Genomic DNA, 22394 nt, shown 5'->3' with positions numbered 1-22394 from the left:
GAAGACGTAGCTATAGGGAGGTACTAGGTGGGCGGGCCATCGAATCACACGGGGTGGCATTCGCGGACTTTAAGTCAGGTCATTTAGGGTCACTGACGTGTGGGGCCGCGAACCGTATGGCCCGCGTGTTAGTGACACAAAGGCGCACGGGTTAAGTATGCAAATCTGAGCCAGAATCAAACACACCACGTGAGCTCGCTGCTTTGCAGCAAAGCAGCCACAGGAGTGAGGCAGAGGGACGGGCGGGCCCAGACGGAAGACGCCGACGGCCCAGCTTCATTGGTCCTCGGATTGGATTTGGATGAGATGGCATCATCCATCACGTCCCGCCAGAAAAGTAGTCGTGTTGCGTGCGTGCGTGCAGGACCTCTGAATCAGAACGCCTTTCGCGGCACACGCACAGCCACGGGCTTCAGTGCACGTACGGCCATCGTCGTCGGTGTGTCACTCCATTCGTCTCGTCGCGCTCGCTCACTACAGCGAGTCCATCACACTAGTACTCGTACAACACGAATCAACCTGTGTTTGAGATGATTAGGTGGACAGTGATATTCCTAATTCATCATGGTTCAAATCCTGATGCTTGCATTATTTCTGGATTTATTTCAGGATTTCCGGTGATGCGCTTTCAGTGAGAGAAGACGTTCTTGTCGACGACGAGGTGCCTACGGTGACTTCGTAAATCTCAAGATGATGTGCCGGCTCAGTTTTTTGGAGATGCTCATAGAGGTAGGGTGTGCGTGTGTGTGTTCATAGAGGTGAGTGTATGCGCGTATATATGAGCACTTGTGTTTGTACTGATGCTAAAAAAAATACTCGTACAACTCACCACTGTAGAGAAATAGAGTAGCTCGTTCCCCTGCCTCTGGGCCTCGAAATCCCATACAGACTTTATATGACCCTCGTCGAAAAGGAAAAATGATACTCCTTCTCAACACCAATTTTATAAAATCTTGCTGGGACATCATTGCTACTGACTCCTATCAGTTGATTGATGATTTCTTTAAGGGTGATGTAGATCTGCAGAGCATCAATTCGTCTTACATTACTTTGATTCCCATAAAGGATGCTTCTATTGAGGCTAATGATTTCAGACCTATTTCACTACTTAATTGTTCTATTAAGATTATCACAAAGCTGTTGGCCAACAAACTGCAAAAAATTATTCTGAAACTCGTTCACAGAAATCAATATGGTTTTCTCAAAGAAAGATCAATCCAGGATTGTCTGGCATGGGCATATGAATATTTATATCAATGCAAACAGTCAAGAAGAGAAACTATCATTCCGAAATTAGATTTTGAAAAGGCTTTTGACATGATTGAATATCAGACTCTGAAAAGCATAATGGTGGCCAAAGGTTTTGGTCCCAGATGGATGCATTGGATGGACATGATTTTTTTTCTTCTGGTACTTCTAATGTTCTCCTTAATGGAGTTCTAGGAAAGAAATTTTGGTGCAAAAAAGGTGTAAGACAAGGGGACCCAGTCTCTCCTCTGATTTTTGTCTTGGCTGCTGACATTTTACAATCTATCTTCAATGAGGCCATGAAACACAGATTGATTTCCTCTCCTCTGGATAACACCAAAGATTTTCCTGTCATTCAGTATGCCGATGACACTCTTGTTATTCTGCAAGCTTATCCAACACAGTTGCAACAAATCCAAAACCTGTTATTACACTTCTCTGCTTTCACTGGCCTAAGGATAAATTTTTCAAAGTCTGCTATGTATCCAATCAATGTGGGGCCAGATAAACTGACTCAGCTGGCTGCTATTCTGGGTTGCAATATTGGATCTTTTTCTTTTCCTTATTTGGGCCTACCCCTAGGCACTAAAAAGCCAAAAGTGGATGATTTCTTCCCCATGATGCAGAGAATTGAAAGAAGGCTCACAAGTTGCTCTACCTTGCTTTCAACAGGAGAAAAACTTTCTCTTACCAAGAGTGTGTTCACCAGCCTGCCAACTTTCTTCATGTGCTCTTTGGAACTGCCTGTCACAGTGGTGGATCAAGTAAATTCCTACATCAGACATTGTTTTTGAAGGAAATATGGTCAGGAAGGTGCTGGTCCTTCCCTCATTGCTTGGAACACAGTTTGCAAACCAAAAAAGCAAGGTGGTTTAGGGGTCTTGGACATAGCTACTCACAACAAAGCTCTTCTTCTAAAAAACCTTCACAAATTCATGAATAAGAGTGATCTTCCTTGGGTTAACTTGATCTGGGATACTTACTATGGGAACAGAGCCCCAACCAACAGACATGTTGGACTCCTTCCAATTTTCAAAGATATGGCACTTTACAATGTAGGGCAAGGTACGGACGCGGTTGTTCTGGTCACGAGCACAGGTTGTCTCGTTATCTGGGCGGTAGGAATTGACTTCGGGATGTGTGACGCTAAGTTACAGGGGCAGGTGGTAGCTCTTTTTTAATTAACCCAGTCCAGAAATACAGTATAGAGATGCGTACGGCGCCGTGTGGGAGACGGGGCTTGCAGCCGCCGCCATGACGGCGAGGTAGACGAGCCGTGGCTCGGGATGGTTCTGCGCCCCTGATCTGTGGCTTAGGAAGCTAGCTTTCCGGCAGGCAGCGTTATGGGCGGAAGTAAAAGATAAGGCCGAGTTGTCTCCCATCTCTGGATGAGGATTCCTGTTCGCCATTGTCGCTTGTGCAGATCTGCGGTGGAGCAAAACCAGGCGGAGATTTGTTGGGATGGAGTTCTTGCTGCAGCCGATTAGGAGGTAAGATGAACTATTCCATCTGTGTGCTGCGCCCCCACCCCCCGTCGAAAGTGCTTGATCTATAGATTCTGCTTTTGTATCTTGGCGCTGACTGAGACGGAGATTTTGCCATCTGCAGCACTGCGGTGATGGAAGAAGTGAATGACAGCCAGCTTCCGATGGAGCCGCTTCACTACCCGGTGATGGCCACTGAAGCTGAGCAGCTCCCGGCCATGGCGGCTGGTAGTGTTGAGGGGCAGATCTGTGCGGCCGAGGGGGGAGCCGTAGGTGACGTGGAAGCTGAGCCGCAGGCTTCTGAGCAATCAATAGGACAGATTGATCCTAAGACTCCAGGATGGACTCGCAGGTAATCTGCATGGCAAACTTGGTTGCAGTACAGTAAGTTTTTGTTTCAGATTCTATTAGTGGAGATGTTACAGTTCCAACTAGAAAATTAGCACTACGTGAATTATGTATCTGGGGCAGCTAGTAATGTACGATAAGAAACGACATGGAATATTAAAATACTTTCAGAATCGCTTAGTAGATATAATTAGTCAGTTCATTGAAAAGATCGAGTACTATCGTGGTTGCGACAGGTTCAGAAAGTAGCATCATTTGATAGGAAACAAAGAAGCGCAGGCCAATGGACGGCTGTTTTCTTGCTGGTCTGTGCGAACTGGGACATGTATCTAAATAGCAGGAGTTGGGACGGGGAGCTTAAACATAATATGTAGTAGATGGATTACTGGGACAGCTATTTTTTGCATTTTTTATCTATGGAAATGGTTGCGCTGCTTCTACAATGATTGCCCTGCAAACATATGAATGAATTTTCCATTTAACTGAGTTGCTTAAAGGGTTCTTCTTTATGGGATGATATAAGAACATTCCTATATCAATCTGTCCAGCTGAGTTTGAAGACTGAATTCTGGTACTACGATATATGAGCACTAAGTACATTTACCCTGCAGAAAGTTGGTTAAGAAAAAAAGCACAAAATGAACATGTAAGTCAGTTTGCAGAGTTCTTAGTTTACTCATGGAATCCAGGCAAAACACATGGATAACGACATCTGACGGTTTAGAAATACATGAGACTCAGGATGCTTGACCATAGCAGAGCAGTCGTATGCAGATCTTCTGGAATTTCAGAATTTCGTATGAAAACCAGGCATCTCACACACTGTTGTGTTTAAAATGCAGGGTAAGAATTGGAGCAGCTGCACCCGGAAGAGCATCGTGCCCTGGGCGAATAAGTGCCCTTGAGAAGGCGATACGGGGGTTTGCTGATCAGCCAGGGGACATGGTAATTGTCCCAGAACTTGGTACAAGCTTCGATACGCTAGGAGGCGTATGACTTTTACAATCTCTATTCGTGGGAGAAGGGTTTCGGAATTAGATACAGCAAGAGTAGGTTGAATGTGGAGAGAACAAAATGCATGCAAGAAATTGTATGTGGATGTGCGGTAAGCATGTGTACACTTGCTGTAGTACTGACTATGATTCCGACCTGATTCCTTCCTGGTGATGGATCCTGATATGTTTCTTTTGCCTCCACTTTGGTTTTTTCAGGGCAAAGCTGGTGTGGAGAACACGAGGTCGTGTAGATGCGAGTGCCCTGCATTAATAAGACTCCTCCGATCAAAAGACAACGGTTGGTATATAGCAGAGCATCGTGAACAGCAGAACCATGTATTGTCTCCAACGTATGGACAGACAATACACTGGCCATCGCACAAGCACATTGATGCCTACAGCAGGGACTTGGTGGAGCAGTTGCGGCAGAACAATGTGAACCTGGCAAAAGTGCACAGCATCATCGGCAGTTTTTTTGTTCAATGGAGAAGGTGCCTTTCACGAAGCGAGCTCTGAAGAATTTGTGTGGCAAAATCAGCAGATAGTAGGCAGAAGATGATGTTAGGAAAACCATGGAGGTTTTTGCAGATTTGGGTTCGCGTGATCCGCATTTCACGTACCGAGTGGAAGCAGACAATGAAGGTCGGATAAGCACTCTTATGTGGGCAAATGGTAGCAGCAGATTGCAGTACACATTCTTCAGCGACGTGGTTACCTTCGATACGACATACAGGACAAATATGTACAACATGCCCTTTGGCCTGTTTATAGGTGTGAATAATCATTTCCAGAGCATCATCCTAGCTAGGGTTTTGGTGTGTGACAAAAAAGTGGAGACCTTTGAGTGGGTCTTCACAGAGTTTGTTCGGATGATGGGCGGAAGTTCACCGAAGACAATTCTAATTGGTACGATCCTGAATTATAGTGGATGCTTTTGAGAGCAAAAGATTAAATAACATGATTTGTGTTATTGTGCAGATCAGAACCGTTCGATGGAGGTGGCCATAAAAAATGTGTTGCCGCATACGGCACACAGATGGTGCAAGTGGCATGTCTTCAAGAAGGCTAAAGAATCACTAGGATTGTTGTACACAAGAAAAAGCGAATTCAGGGCAGAGTTCCACAAAGTAGTGAATCGCATGCTTACAATCGATGAATTTGAGGATGCTTGGAAGATTTTGGTGTTGGGGAACGTAGTAATTTCAAAAAAATTCCTACGCACACGCAAGATCATGGTGATGCAATAGCAACGAGAGGGGAGAGTTGTGATCTACGTACCTTGTAGACCGACAGCGGAAGCGTTGTGACAACGCGGTTGATGTAGTTGTACGTCTTCACGATCCGACCGATCCAAGCACCGTTTACTTCCGGCACCTCCGAGTTCTTGGCACATGTTCAGCTCGATGACGATCCCGGGCTCCGATCCAGCAAAGCGTCGGGGAAGAGTTCCGTCAGCACGACGGCGTGGTGACGATCTTGATGTACTACCTTCGCAGGGCTTGCCTAAGCACCGCTACAATATGACCGAGGTGGAATATGGTGGAGGGGGGCACCGCACACGGCTAAGGAACGATCACGAAGATCAACTTGTGTCTCATGGGGTGCCCCTTGCCTCAGTATATAAAGGATGGAGGAGGAGGAGGCCGGCCAAGGCAATTGGTGCGGCCAGGATGTGGAGTCCTACTAGGACTCCAAGTCCTAGTAGGAGTCCACCAAGAGGGGAGGAAGGGAGAAGGAAGTAGAGGAGAAGGAAAGGTGCCGGCCCCCTTTTCCCTAGTCCAATTCGGACCAGAGGGGAGGGGGGGGGCGCAGCAGCCCCTTGGCCCTTTCTCCTCTTCCCACTAAAGCCCATCAAGGCCCATTGCTTCTCCCGTAACTACCCGGTACTCCGAAAAATACCCGAATCACTCGGAACCTTTCCGATGTCCGAATATAGTCGTCCAATATATCGATCTTTACGTCTCGACCATTTCGAGACTCCTCGTCATGTCCCCGATCTCATCCGGGACTCCGAACTCCTTCGGTACATCAAAACTCATAAACTCATAATATAACTGTCATCGAAACCTTAAGCGTGCGGACCCTACGGGTTCGAGAACAATGTAGACATGACCGAGACACGTCTCCGGCAATAACCAATAGCGGGACCTGGATGCCATATTGGCTCCTACATATTCTACGAAGATCTTTATCGGTCAGACCGCATAACAACATACGTTGTTCCCTTTGTCATCGGTATGTTACTTGCCCGAGATTCGATCGTCGGTATCTCAATACCTAGTTCAATCTCGTTACGGCAAGTCTCTTTACTCGTTTCCGTAATACATCATCTCGCAACTAACTCATTAGTTGCAATGCTTGCAAGGCTTATGTGATGTGCATTACCGAGAGGGCCCAGAGATACCTCTCCGACAATCGGAGTGACAAATCCTAATCTCGAAATACGCCAACCCAACATGTACCTTTGGAGACACCTATAGAGCTCCTTTATAATCACCCAGTTACGTTGTGACGTTTGGTAGCACACAAAGTGTTCCTCCGGCAAACGGGAGTTGCATAATCTCATAGTCATAGGAACATGTATAAGTCATGAAGAAAGCAATAGCAACATACTAAACGATCGGGTGCTAAGCTAATGGAATGGGTCATGTCAATCACATCATTCTCCTAATGATGTGATCCCGTTAATCAAATAACAACTCTTTGTTTATGGTTAGGAAACATAACCATCTTCGATTAACGAGCTAGTCAAGTAGAGGCATACTAGTGACACTTTGTTTGTCTATGTATTCACACAAGTATTATGTTTCCGGTTAATACAATTCTAGCATGAATAATAAACATTTATCATGATATAAGGAAATAAATAATAACTTTATTATTGCCTCTAGGGCATATTTCCTTCAGTCTCCCACTTGCCAGAGTCAATAATCTAGTTCACATCACCATGTGATTTAACAGCAATAGTTCACATCACCATGTGATTAACACCCATAGTTCACATCGATATGTGATCAACACCCAAAGGGTTTACTAGAGTCAGTAATCTAGTTCACATCGCTATGTGATTAACACCCAAAGAGTACTAAGGTGTGATCATGTTTTGCTTGTGAGATAATTTTAGTCAACGGGTCTGTCACATTCAGATCCGTAAGTATTTGCGAATTTCTATGTCAACAATGCTCTGCAGCGGAGCTACTCTAGCTTATTGCTCCCACTTTCAATAATGTATCTAGATCGAGACTTAGAGTCATCCAGATCTGTGTCAAACTTGCATCGACGTAACTTTTTACGACGAACCTTTTTGTCACCTCCATAATTGAGAAATATTTCCTTATTTCACTAAGGATAATTTTGACCGCTGTCCAGTGATCTACTCTTAGATCATATTGTACTCCCTTGCTTAACACAGTGTAGGGTATACAATAGATCTGGTACACAGCATGGCATAACTTTATAGAACCTATGGCTGAGGCATAGGGAATGACTTTCATTCTCTTTCTATCTTCTGCGTGGTCGGGCTTTGAGTCTTACTCAATTTCACACCTTGCAACATAGGCAAGAACTCTTTCTTTGACTGTTCCATTTTGAACTACTTCAAAATCTTGTCAAGGTATGTACTCATTGAAAAACTTATCAAGCGTCTTGATCTATCTCTATAGATTTGAATGCTCAATATGTAAGCAGCTTCACCGAGGTCTTTCTTTGAAAAACTCCTTTCAAATACTCCTTTATGCTTTCCAGAAAATTCTACATTATTTCCGATCAACAATATGTCATTCACATATACTTATCAGAAATGTTGTAGTGCTCCCACTCACTTTCTTGTAAATACAGCTTCACGCAAGTCTGTATAAACTATATGCTTTGATCAACTTATCAAAGCGTATATTCCAACTCCGAGATGCTTGCACCAGTCCATAGATGGATCGCTGGAGCTTGCATATTTTGTTAGCACCTTTAGGATTGACAAAACCTTCTGGTTGCATCATATACAACTCTTCTTTAAGAAATCCATTAAGGAATGCAGTTTTGTTTATCCATTTGCCAGATTTCATAAAATGCGGCAATTGCTAACATGATTCGGACAGACTTAAGCATAGATACGAGTGAGAAACTCTCATCGTAGTCAACACCTTGAACTTGTCGAAAACCTTTTGCGACAATTCTAGCTTTGTAGATAGTAACACTACTATCAGCGTCCGTCTTCCTCTTGAAGATCCATTTATTTCTCAATGGCTTGCGATCATCGGGCAAGTCCATCAAAGTCCATACTTTGTTCTCATACATGGATCCCATCTCAGATTTCATGGCCTCAAGCCATTTGCGGAATCTGGGCTCATCATCGCTTCCTTCATAGTTCGCTAGGTTCGTCATGGTCTAGTAGCATGACTCCAGAACAGGATTACCGTACCACTCTGGTGCGGATCTCACTCTGGTTTACCTACGAGATTCGGTAGTAACTTGATCTGAAGTTACATGATCATCATCATTAGCTTCCTCACTGATTGGTGTAGTAGTCCACAGGAACAGATTTCTGTGATGAACTACTTTCCAATAAGGGAGCAGGTACAGTTACCTCATCAAGTTCTACTTTCCTCCCACTCACTTCTTTCGAGAGAAACTCCTTCTCTAGAAAAACTCCGAATTTAGCAACAAAAGTCTTGCCTTCGGATTGTGATAGAAGGTGTACCCAACAGTCTCCTTTGGGTATCCTATGAAGACATATTTCTCCATTTGGGTTTGAGCTTATCAGGATGAAACTTTTTCATATAAGCATCACAATCCCAAACTTTAAGAACGACAACTTTGGTTTCTTGCCAAACCACAGTTCAGATTGTGTCGTCTCAACAGACTTAGATGGTGCCCTTTTAAACGTGAATGCAGCTGTCTTTAATGCATAACCCCAAAACGATAGTGGTAGATCGTAAAGAGACATCATAGATCGCACCATATCTAATAAAGTACGGTTATATGTTCGGACACACCATTATGCTGTGGTGTTCCAGGTGGCGTGAGTAGTGAAAACTATTTCCACATTGTTTTAACTGAAGGCCAAACTCGTAACTCAAATATTTCTCTCGCGATCAGATCGTAGAAACTTTATTTTCTTGTTCACGATGATTTTCCACTTCACTCTGAAATTCTTTGAACTTTTCAAATGTTTCAGACTTATGTTTCATCAAGTAGATATACCCATATCTGCTCAAATCATCTGTGAAGTCAGAAAATAATGATACCTGCCGCGAGCTTAACACTCATCGGACCCATACATCAGTATGTATTATTTCCAATAAGTCAGTTGCTCGCTCCATAGTTCGGAAGAACGGAGTTTTAGTCATCTTGCCCATGAGGCATGGTTCGCAAGCATCAACTGATTCATAATCAAGTGATTCCAAAATCCCATCAGCATGGAGTTTCTTCATGCGGCTTTACACCAATATGACCTAAACGGCAGTGCCACAAATAAGTTGCACTATCATTATTAACTTTGCATCTTTTGGTTCAATATTATGATTATGTGTATCACTACGATCGAGATCCAACGAACTATTTTCCATTGGGTGTGTAACCATATAAGGTTTTATTCATGTAAACAGAAACAACAATTTATTCTCTTACTTAAATGAATAACCGTATTACAATAAACATGATCAAATCATATTCATGCTCAACGCAAACACCAAATAACACTTATTCAGGTTCAACACTAATCCGAAAGTATAGGGAGTGTGCGATTATGATCATATCAATCTTGGAACCACTTCCAACACACATCGTCACTTCACCCTTAACTAGTCTCTGTTTATTCTGCAACTCCCGTTTCGAGTTACTAATCTTAGCAACTGAACTAGTATCAAATACTGAGGGGTTGCTATAAACACTAGTAAAGTACACATCAATAACATGTATATCAAATATACTTATGTTCACTTTGCCATCCTTCTTATCTGCCAATCACTTGGGGTAGTTCCGCTTCCAGTGACCAGTCCCTTTGCAGTAGAAACACTTAGTCTCAGCGCTTAGGACCAGACTTGGGCTTCTTCACTTGAGCAGCAACTTGCTTGCTGTTCTTCTTGAAGTTCCCCTTCTTCCCTCTGCCCTTTTCTTGAAACTAGTGGTCTTGTCTACCATCAACACTTGATGTTTTTCTCGATTTCTACCTTCGTCAATTTCCGCATTACGAAGAGCTTGGGAATCGTTTCCGTTATCCCCTTGCATATCATAGTTCATCACGAAGTTCTACTAACTTGGTGATGGTGACTAGAGAATTCTGTCAATCACTATCTTATCTGGAAGATTAACTCCCACTTGATTCAAGCGATTGTAGTACTCAGACAATCTGAGCACATGCTCACTAGTTGAGCGATTCTCCTCCATCTTTTAGCTATAGAACTTGTTGGAGACTTCATATCTCTCAACTCGGGTATTTGCTTGAAATATTAACTTCAACTCCTGGAACATCTCATATGCTCCATGATGTTCAAAACGTCTTTGAAGTCCCGATTCTAAGCCATTAAGCATGGTGCACTAAACTATCAAGTAGTCATCATATTGAGCTAGCCAAACGTTCATAACGTCTGCATCTGCTCCTGCAATAGGTCCGTCACCTAGCGGTGCATCAAGGACATAATTCTTCTGTGCAGCAATGAGGATAAACCTCAGATCACGGATCCAATCCGCATCATTGCTACTAACATCTTTCAACACAATTTTCTCTAGGAACATATCAAAATAAACACAGGGAAGCAACACGCGAGCTATTGATCTACAACATAATTTGCAAAATACTACCAGGACTAAGTTCATGATAAATTTAAGTTCAATTAATCATATTACTTAAGAACTCCCACTTAGATAGACATCCCTCTAATCCTCTAAGTGATTACGTGATCCAAATCAACTAAACCATGTCCGATCATCACGTGAGATGGAGTAGTTTCATTGGTGAACATCACTATGTTGATCATATCTGCTATATGATTCACGCTCGACCTTTCGGTCTCCGTGTTCCGAAGGCCATATCTGTATATGCTTGGCTCGTCAAGTATAACCTGAGTATTCTGCGTGTGCAACTGTTTTGCACCCGTTGTATTTGAACGTAGAGCCTATCACAGCCCGATCATCACGTGGTGTCTCAGCACGAAGAACTTTCGCAACGGTGCATACTCAGGGAGAACACTTCTTGATAATTAGTGAGAGATCATCTTATAATGCTACCGTCAATCAAAGCAAGATAAGATGCATAAAAGATAAACATCACATGCAATCAATATAAGTGATATGATATGGCCACCATCATCTTGTGCTTGTGATCTCCATCTTCGAAGCACCGTCATGATCACCATCGTCACCGGCGCGACACCTTGATCTCCATCGTAGCATCGTTGTCGTCTCGCCAATCTTATGCTTCCACGACTATCGCTACCGCTTAGTGATAAAGTAAAGCATTACAGCGCGATTGCATTGCATACAATAAAGCGACAACCATATGGCTCCTGCCAGTTGCCGATAACTCGGTTACAAAACATGATCATCTCATACAATAAAATTTAGCATCATGTCTTGACCATATCACATCACAACATGCCCTGACAAAAACAAGTTAGACGTCCTCTACTTTGTTGTTGCAAGTTTTACGTGGCTGCTACGGGCTTAAGCAAGAACCAATCTTACCTACGCATCAAAACCACAACGATAGTTTGTCAAGTTGGTGCTGTTTAACCTTCGCAAGGACCGGGCGTAGCCACACTCGGTTCAACTAAAGTTGGAGAAACTGTCACCCGCTAGCCACCTTTGTGCAAAGCACGTCGGGAGAACCGGTCTCGCGTAAGCGTACGCGTAATGTCGGTCCGGGCCGCTTCGTCCAACAATACCGCCGAACAAAAGTATGACATGCTGGTAAGCAGTATGAACTTATATCGCCCACAACTCACTTGTGTTCTACTCGTGCATATAACATCAACACATAAACCTAGGCTCGGATGCCACTGTTGGGGAACGTAGTAATTTCAAAAATTCCTACGCACACGCAAGATCATGGTGAGCATAGCAACGAGAGGGGAGAGTGTGATCTACGTACCCTTGTAGACCGACAGGGAAGCGTGAACTTAGCGGTTGATGTAGTCGTACGTCTTCACGATCTGACCGATCCAAGCACCGTTACTCCGGCACCTCCGAGTTCTTGGCACACGTTCAGCTCGATGACGATCCCCGGGCTCCGATCCACAAAGCGTCGGGGAGGAGTTCCGTCAGCACGGTGGCGTGGTGACGATCTTGATGTTCTATTGTCGCAGGGCTTCGCCTAAGCACCGCTACAATATGACCGAGGTGGAATATGGTGGAGGGGGGCACCGCACATGGCTAAGGAACAATCACGAAGATCAACTTGTGTTCAATTGGGGTGGCCCCTTGCCTCAGTATATAAAGGATGGAGGAGGAGGCGCCGGCCCAAGGCAATTGGTGCGGCCAGGATGTGGAGTCCTACTAGGACTCCACGTCCTAGTAGGAGTCCACCAAGAGGGGAGGAAGGGAGAAGGAAGTAGAGGAGAAGGAAAGGTGGTCGGCCCCCTTTTCCCCTAGTCCAATTCGGACCAGAGGGGGGCGTAGCAGCCCTTGGCCCTTTCTCCTCTTCCCACTAAAGCCCATCAAGGCCCATTGCTTCCCAGTAACTACCCGGTACTTCCGAAAAAATACCCGAATCACTCGGAACCTTTCCGATGTCCGAATATAGTCCGTCCAATATATCATCTTTACCGTCTCGACCATTTTCGAGACTCCCTCGTCATGTCCCCGATCTCATCCGGGACTCCGAACTCCTTCGGTACATAGTCAAACTCATAAACTCATAATATACTGTCATCGAAACCTTAGCATGCGGACCTACGGTTCGAGAACAATGTAGACATGAACCGAGACACGTCTCCCGGTCCAATAACCAATAGCGGGACCTGGATGCCCCATATTGGCTCCTACCATATTTATGAAGATCTTTATCGGTCAGACCGCATAACAACATACGTTGTTCCCTTTGTCATTAGTATGTTACTTGCCCGAGATTCGATCGTCGGTATCTCAATACCTAGTTCAATCTCTTTACCGGCAAGTCTCTTTACTCGTTCCGTAATACATCATCCCGCAACTAACTCATTAGTTGCAATGCTTGCAAGGCTTAAGTGATGTGCATTACCGAGAGGGCCCAGAGATACCTCTCCGATAATCGGAGTGACAAATCCTACTCTCGAAATACGCCAACCCAACAAGTACCTTTGGAGACACCTGTAGAGCACCTTTATAATCACCCAGTTACGTTGTGACGTTTGGTAGCACACAAAGTGTTCCTCCGGCAAACGGGAGTTGCATAATCTCATAGTCATAGGAACATGTATAAGTCATGAAGAAACCAATAGCAACATACTAAACGATCGGGTGCTAAGCTAATGGAATGGGTCATGTCAATCACATCATTCTCCTAATGATGTGATCCCGTTAATCAAATAACAACTCTTTTGTTTATGGTTAGGAAACATAACCATCTTCGATTAACGAGCTAGTCAAGTAGAGGCATACTAGTGACACTTTGTTTGTCTATGTATTCACACAAGTATTATGTTTCCGGTTAATACAATTCTAGCATGAATAATAAACATTTATCATGATATAAGAAAATAAATAATAACTTTATTATTGCCTCTAGGGCATATTTCCTTCATTTGGTTGATAAATATAATCTGAAGACGCATGACTACATGACCCAACTGTACGAAATAAGGCACAAGTGGGCGAAGCCGTATTTTAAAGGTGTCTTCTGTGCTAAGATGTCTAGTACTCAGCGAAGTGAAAGTGCAAACCATATGCTGAAGAATTATGTTCCCCCGGGTTGTCCGATGCATTTGTTTGTGAAGAAGTACATGAGACTCCAGTTTGACAGGGACGCGGAGGAGAACTATGAGGAGAAGCGGACAAGAATAGTAAGTCAATATTAATACTTCACATTGGTACTGGGGGTGTGGCAACAATATAACTCATTTGATGTCGCTGTAATTTCAGAGTAGACTACTTTACAAAGCAAACTTAGCTATTGAGCGACATGCTGGGAAGATATACACGCGGGCTATGTTTGAGCAGTTCGGGCACATACTGTATGAGTGCGGCGCATACCAGGTGGAAGAGCTCGAGAAGGGGAACTTTACCTTGCCATACATACAGATGCAGCGAGGAGGGAAAAGTGGTGCAGAGTGTCATACAAGGTAACTGTTGTCGACGAAGGAGAGGAATTTGACTGCGAGTGCAGGCAATTTGCACACATGGGTCTCCTGTGCAGCCACGTTTTGAAAGTAAGATGGATTTCAGAAAAGAATCAGCTTCTGGGATATTCAGATATAGTATGTGTAGTATGTGGTGAGCTAATTGGCTAAATATTGATTATGCAGGTGCTGGATTTTATTCGTATTATAGAGATACCACAGAAACATATTGTGAAGCGCTGGACGAGGGATGCACGAGACATACTGCCTGCTCACTTAACTCAATATCAGAGGGATAATTCACACAAAAATCCATTCAGCTTCAGGCATTTCAATATGTACAAGCATGCCATGGAGCTGGTGCGGATGGGTGATGCAAGTGTAGAAGCATATGAGAAATTCATGTCCCTGATCAAGAGTTGCATGGTGGAGATGCAACCTTTTGCAGAAATCAGGGATGGTTTGGGGCTGGAGGACAGGATCGCTGAGCATGGGGATGTTGTGGATCAGCAGCCGGCGCAGACGGCAATGGTTGCTGCGAGTGCGGGGGCGGGCATGCGAGCTGTCAATGATGATGCTACTTCTGCGAATGATAGTGGGAACAGTCTGAATGGACTATTGGCACTAAAAAGCGAATAGAAATGGGACGGACGTCAACTAGCAGGGAGAAGGCACCATATGAGGGGTTGAGCAAACGAACCCGGTTCTGCACCATATGTCGCGGGTAAGGGCACAAGAGAACAACCTGTCCTGACAGAGGTGATGCTCCGAAACCAGTTCGCAAAACCTCAAGGTGCAAAAAATTGTGGAGTTGAAGGTCACCGGCGAAACACCTGCAAGAAGGTGGGTGATCTCCGCTTTTCTGGCGTGTGAGCAGTGGCTGCAGCCTCTAGAACTGGAAGGTGTAGAACCGATGTAGTTCCATCTGTAGAAAAATGCTTGTTGCTTTCATGGGTGCTGTGTGTAGTAGGTTCCAATTATGTGTGGAAACCAGTAAAATATATGTGTTGCCGAACCAGAGTAATGTATGCTTGAAGTATTCTTGATGGTGGAGTTGGAGTGTTTGCAGCTAGCAAAATGTTTGGTTTCAGAAATTTTTAACAGAGTTGTCATGCTTTCTGAATGTGTGGAAGCTATGATCGTGTCTGTACTTGTGATCTATTGTACAATTTGTCCATGTAATTACCATGCTGACGGTCGTGGCCTGTGTTTTGAATTTTTGTGAAACCAGAGATGCATCGTAAAATTCATTTAGATATGCAGGGGTGGCAAAACTGGAGCACAATTTCATTTTGAGCTGACATGATTCAGTATTGGCAACTTAGTGCATGCAAATGCAATAGAATATTTGACACGTAGCAGGGTTCTGTATTGTACAAGTGCGTGGCTGGGTGAAGCCGCCCGCCCATTGTTCAGATGGGTCATTTAAATTTCGAATTGGGCGAGCGGGAAAGACCATGGGCAGCAACTACATAAACAGGTGCGCATGGGGGCACGGGGGCAGCCATTCCATCAGTGTGGCTACAAGAAAAACTGAGAAGTGGACGGTAGTTCTGGTTCTGGCCATGGCTCCTACCGCGTCGTTCCTCTCAGCGTCAGCGGTCACAAAAACAGATTCGGCTAACGAAGCCGATGGAGATTCTACTCAGGTCAGACTCGCCGCAGTTATTGAGCGAGAACCACTGTTGGCTCAGAATCTGCTGCAAAACGGCCCACCACGTCTTGGGCTGTCTGAGCCAGAGCCCAGCTATCTCACGGCGTAGCAAGGCCGTCATGACGTACGTGGGCCACGTGAAACTGTTTATTAATCGATATACTGGAATATTACCTGGCCCGATACGTGAGTGTTTGTGGATCGCGAGGCCTGCGAGCGGGAGGGATAGCGAGACCACATGTGCTCGCGCTCAGAAGAGCACTTTCGAAGGTACCTCGGTTATGTTTTGGCATGATAGATGGGCCATGTTTCCCTCAAGCTGCAATTCCCACATTTGTTTTCCTTTGCAAAGGATGAATTGATATCCATCAAAGAAGCCTCAGCCTCCAACACCTTCCAAGATCTTTTTCACTTGCCACTGTCCAATCTAGCTTTTGCACAGTTTCATCGAGCAAGAGCTTGTTTAGAGCAAGCTAATCTCAGAGAAAATGTTGATCAATGGAAATACATTTGGAACTCGGCCACCTTTTCTCCTTCAAAAGCCTACAATATTCTCATCAAAGGGGAGGAGGATCATCTAGTTTTTAGGAAGATTTGGTCTGCTGTTGTTATGTTGAGATATAAAATCTTCTTCTGGTTGTTGCTGCATGATCGTGTAAACACAAGAGGACTGCTACACAGAAAATCTTTCCATCTCCCGTCTTATGTGTGTGAGCTCTGTACTGATCAAGTAGAAGAAACTGCAATGCACTTATTTTGGGACTGCCCCTTTGCACTAAGGTGCTGGGACATGATTATTCCACTCAAGCAAAGAGACACAAGTGTACTTTATGAGACTTTACTAGCTCTGAATCAACTTCCAAAGGAGATCGGCCTGAACTTTATCATCATGGCATGCTGGCAAATTTGGATGCAAAGGAATGGCAAGATCTTCAGACATATTACTCCCAATGCCATGACATGGAAAGTGCTTCTCAAGAAAGATTTAGTTCTTCTTCAGCACAAGATCAAGTTAGAGCATAAGCAATCCTTTTCAGATTGGATTGAAGCACATTTCTAGCTCATTGTTTGTACTCATGATGTTCCCCAAGATAGGCATTGGTTAGGTTAGCTGCTGTTTATTTCCCTTTGCTGTACATATTACTCTTTTATTAATATAAAATACCGTAGAACGATTGTTCTACGGTCTCTTCCTAAAAAGCCACCAATGGCAAGCGACCCTAAAAAGAAGAAAACAACACTGGCAGGCGTTGAGACTTCCTGGTTGACCGCAAAGACCATATCTCGCCTATACAAGTGTGGCATCCGTCTCGTTTGAAGATTTTTCTCCACCGGTTGTAACTAGGACGGCCTGTTTGATTATTATTTTTGAACAACGGCAATGTTCCATCACTGCCGGTAGTCTTCGCGTCGTTGACAGATTTATCCAGTTTTTTCTTTTTTCTTTTTTATTATTTCTTTCTATTTTCTACGTTTCTTTATCAGTTTTTACAACAACAAAAATTCACCGGTTTTCGTCATTCCTTTGATGGTTTTCACTGGATTTTATGTTTTTACTGTTTTTTTCTTTGTTTCTTTCTTGGTTTTCATCGATTTTCTTAGTTTGTTTTCTCGACTTTCTCTGTTTTCATCCTTTTGCATTGGTTTTAATAGGTTTCCATTTTCTTTTTTCTTTTTCTTTATTTTTGTTATTCATTTTTATTGGGTTTCTTTGTTTCTTTGTCGATATTCATCAGTTTAATTTTTGTTCAACACATGTGTGACTCTTTTCATTAAACATTCAATATTTTTCATATACATCAAAAATATATTTCATATACACTTTAATATTTTTTAAATACATGATAAACATTTTCTGAAAACTTATATTTTTTATGTCTACTTTTTTCATACAGAAAGTATATTTTTGGTGTATATCTAAAAGTCTTTAATACATATTAAATTACATTAAAAATCAAAATTTTTCAATACATGGTGAACATTTTTTCATGGCAATAAAAAAATAAAACATAATTTACATTTTTCTAATGCACCAGGAACATTTTTATATACATGTATAACATTTTATAAATAAAGAATCAACTTTATTACAATATATGGTTTTTGATGTCTACTTTTATTTATTGTATGTTGTATATTTTTTTGTATACACCAAGAACACTTTTTTATACAAGTTTAGCATTTTAAAAATACATTATCAACATTTTTTCATACACCGTGTATATTTTGCATATATATTTAGTACACATGACAAACATTTTTTCTGTATGCATATAGCATTTTTAAAATGCTTGATTAACATTTTTTAACACGTGGCCAATTTGTTTGTCATACACATTGTATATTTTTTGTATACATGAGAAAAAATGTCTCTAGACATATTTAACCTTTTTCAAGTGCTTTGTTAACATTTTTAAAATTCTCTATGCAAAGTTTTCTTCGTAATATATGTATTTAGAGTATTTGGAATAAAAAAATGAAAACCAGAAACATAGGGGAAAAAAGGAGGCAGTGGCTTGTGCCCTCCCGCGCGCTGCGCCGGCCCACTCAGGGATGCATCAGACGCGAGTGCACCCTACGTCTTGCTCTAAGCAAGACATAGGTGCGCCCCTTGTTTACACCCATGTGCGGCTAAAGGCCTCACTGTAGCACATGAAGAAATGAGCCGGCCCATTCCGCCTGCAGTCTATTTTTTTTTATTTTTCTACTTGGGATATTTGAGTGGGTATTTCACCCAAAAAAACCGGTTGTTGTTTTTGGAAAATGTTCAGTATGTATTTTATAAAAAGTTCAGTGTATACTAACAAAATGTCAATATATTTTAAAGAAGAACTCAATGTATATGAAAAAGTTTAGTGTTTATTAAAAAAATATCATCCTATATTGAAAATATTTCATATATCTTAAAAAATATCGTATATTAATAAAATTATTTAGTGTGTATTAAAGTATATGTACACCATATTTTTTTTAAAGTTCAATGTGTATTGAAAACTGTTCATGTATATTGGGAAAATGTTCCACATAAATTGCACAGGCACAGACTATAAACTGGAAAATGCAAAAAAGGAAAAAAAGGGAGAAAAATAGCAAAAAAGGAAAAAATAATGTGAGTAAAAAAATAAAAAGTGAAGCAAATGAAAAATGAAAAAACAAAAGAAAACCAAAAAACGCTGAACAATAAAGAACGGGAAAAAAAACTGGTTCAGCAAGCTTCTAGAAGGTTCCCAAAACCAGTCAGGAACCTCCCAAAAGATTCCCAAAACAAGGATCCCTCGACGAAGAGAACAACATCGAAGTTGTGGGCTAGCCCAAATGGACGCGGCGGATGGCTCGCTTTCAGCGAAAGCTCATCTATTTGCCATTGACAGGTGGCAAATAGGATCTATCGAGGTCAACCACCAACGCCATAAACGACAATGCCACATGTCACTATGGTGCGATGCGCAAGGACTATATATCGCTCTTTGAGAGACGGAGACTCAAGAGAGCCGTAGGATGGGTCGGCCCAGTAACGTAAAACCTTTCACCGGTTTTTGTTGGTTTTGGAAAGGTTCCATGCGATTTTTTTATATGTCTTTCCTTTTTCTATGGAGTTTTCATTGTTTGTTCGGGTTTATTGAGTGTTTTTCTTCTTTATTGTTCCTTTTCTTCAAATACACGTCTAATCTTATTAATACACATTTTACATTTTCTTATACACCTCGAACATATTTTGATACACGTTGAGCATTTTCCAAATAGATGACGAACATTTCTTTATTACATGTAATTTTTTTTTCAAATGTTCGTTGCACTTTTCTTAAAATGCACATTGAACTTTTGTTGAATGGCGTGGAACATTTGTTTAATTACGCAAACATTTTTTTACATTGTATAAGCATTTTTAAAAATATCACACACGTGTTAAAAGCATTTGTTTAATTCCAGCTTTGTCTACGCCACCCTCCCTCCCCCTTGTCCATCCGTCGCCTAGGTACCCTTCACCCATGCAGCTGTCGTCCACGATGGACACCACGCACGAGGAGTGTATTTCCAAATGTCCTAGCCAATTTGTTGATCTTTTCCATGCTTTGAAGCAAGGACGATGAATTCAGACGACAAGTACTTCTACAATAACTTCATGATTCGTTCTCGTCAAATGAGGAGGATGAAACAACGATGATGCAGGAGGTCCTTGCAGACGTGGAGCGCGCGGATGAACATGTCCTGAATTTCAAGGGGTCAATAAAGGGACATCGAATGTTGAATCGAAAGAGGGCACGAGAGCATTTGCCGCTCATGGACGACTACTTTCCCTCGATGCCCTATTAACGGACAATTTTTTGACGCTTTCGGTTGCGGATTTTTTTATCGCCTCTACAATGGTTCCCAGACCTATGATGACTACTTCATCTTGATGAAAAAGGGTGTCGTTGAAAAAATTGGAGTCTCTTGTTAACAGAAGTGCATGGCTGCATTGAGAATGCTTTCATGTGGCATGACCGCAAATTCGTGAGACGAGTACCCCGGATGTCTGAAAGCATATATGGAGTTGCCATGGTTTGGTTTGCTACTCTGGTGGTTAAGGTGTTCGGACAACTATACTTGAGCTAAGCAACTGTCGTAGACATCAAAAGTCGCATGGCACTCTCAGAAGCAAGATGGTGTCTAGGTACTCTCGGATCACTTGATTGCATGCGCTGAATATGGAAGAACTGTTGTATGCTCTACAAGTGCAATATGAGGGCAATGTTAAGAAGCCCACCATCATTTTCAAGCAATTCCATCAGAAGACCTCTGAATTTCGCACGCTTTCTTTGGCACGCCCGGGTCTCACAATGACATAAAAATATTGTAGCAGTCTCCAGTGTTTGCTAGACTGACTGAAGGACAAGCAACTCTATGCAGCTATACCATTAATGGCCATGACTACAAGAAGGACTACTATATGATTGATGGTATCTATCCTCCGTTGGCGACTTTCGTCAAGACCATGTCTTAGCCAGTTGATCAGAAAAAAACTCACTTTACCAGAAGACAAGAAGGAGCTAAAAACGATGTGGAGATGTCATTTGGAGTTCACCAAGCCCATTTTGCACTTGTTCGAGGACTTGGAAAATATATGGGATCCAGAGCCCCTTTGGAAGTAGACTGCAGCTTGTGTGATCATGCACAACATGGTTGTAGAGGGTGAGGGTGATGGAGCCGTTGAATGTCTAGAATTTGTAAACATGAGTGATCCTATCCAACTTTCAGCTCAGAGTTCGGTCATGTTTGAGGAGTTTGTCTAGATACATCAACATATTCGGCATCAAGGAACTCATGAACAGTTCAAGAATGATGTAATTGAGCATCTGTGGACGCCTAAAGGAGACAACTAGAAAAATTGAATTCAAGTTTGAGTATTTTATTTGTAAACTTAATGTGTTGGATTTCTAATATTAATTTTGAACTAGTGTGTCATTTTAATATTTAAATTATGCTCATCTATAGTTATTTTGAGTGTTGCTAACTTTTGACAAACCAAGAATAGGTGCGGAGAAGGGCGGACATTTGATGGACAGGGTTGGATAGCCGGCTCCGGTGTGCATGCCCGTGGACAGATATTGAGTCCCCTTTGGGAGATGAAATTGGAGAAGCCCTTACCGCACCATATTCCGTTGGTGTGGAGTCCAAGCATGCATAGTGATGGATTATATATCGAATGGCAAAGCTATGTGTATTTCTTCTAGGCTATGATAAAAATGGAGTCTTTTTTGCCCCTTATGAAAACTATATTTTGTCATTTGTCCCCTCAGTTATCTCTAGCTAGCCCTGCCACTGTATATATCAACTCTGAATTGCAGTTTCATGGCAACACCCAGAATGAAGTCATGTCGTTCTCCGAGTCTTCCTAACTCCGGTCCTCCTCGAATTTGTCCGTTCGGACGTACTCGAAGAAGCTCCGATGTAGATTCATGCCGTCTCTTTGCGGCGACGAAGTTACGGTTTCTCGCTGTATGTGCGCAACAACGAGATTTAGAGTTAGTTGCTTCAGATCCATTCAAGGGTTCAACGGCGACGACTGCAGCTTCAAGGCATTGGTCCAGGTCGCACGAAGACTTTCTGGCTTTCATCGATAAGATCAAGCCAACTCCGGTAGGGAAGCGGTGACAACGACGCGTCGGCGCCTCATTCTGACGATGGTCATTGGGTGGTCGGTGTTGGATTATGGATGGGCTTAGGCCCATATAAGACACTAATCCCTGGTTAATCTTGAGGCCCATGTATGAGATGGCAGGTGGTGGAAAGTTTAGTCCCACCTTGCTAGTTGAGGAGAGTTGAGACCCCTTTATAAGGGCTACTCTACCACTTGCCATTGGGAGCTTGGGAAGAGGAGTGGTACACGCGCGCTCCTCCTCCTCTGCCGCCCGCCTCGTCATGACGAGCGCACGCT

General features: G+C 42.8%; 1 pseudogene; it reads left to right on the top strand.

Annotated features, from left to right (window-relative positions):
• The first annotated feature begins 2401 nt into the window (after positions 1-2401).
• Positions 2402-14961, top strand: LOC123191898 (protein FAR1-RELATED SEQUENCE 5-like; annotated as a pseudogene).
• Positions 14962-22394: the final 7433 nt, after the last annotated feature.

Source organism: Triticum aestivum, chromosome 2A, assembly GCF_018294505.1.
Source record: "Triticum aestivum cultivar Chinese Spring chromosome 2A, IWGSC CS RefSeq v2.1, whole genome shotgun sequence".
Classification (NCBI taxonomy): domain Eukaryota; kingdom Viridiplantae; phylum Streptophyta; class Magnoliopsida; order Poales; family Poaceae; genus Triticum; species Triticum aestivum.
Note: the sequence above shows the minus strand (reverse complement) of the source record. Positions and strands in the feature narration are given on the sequence as shown.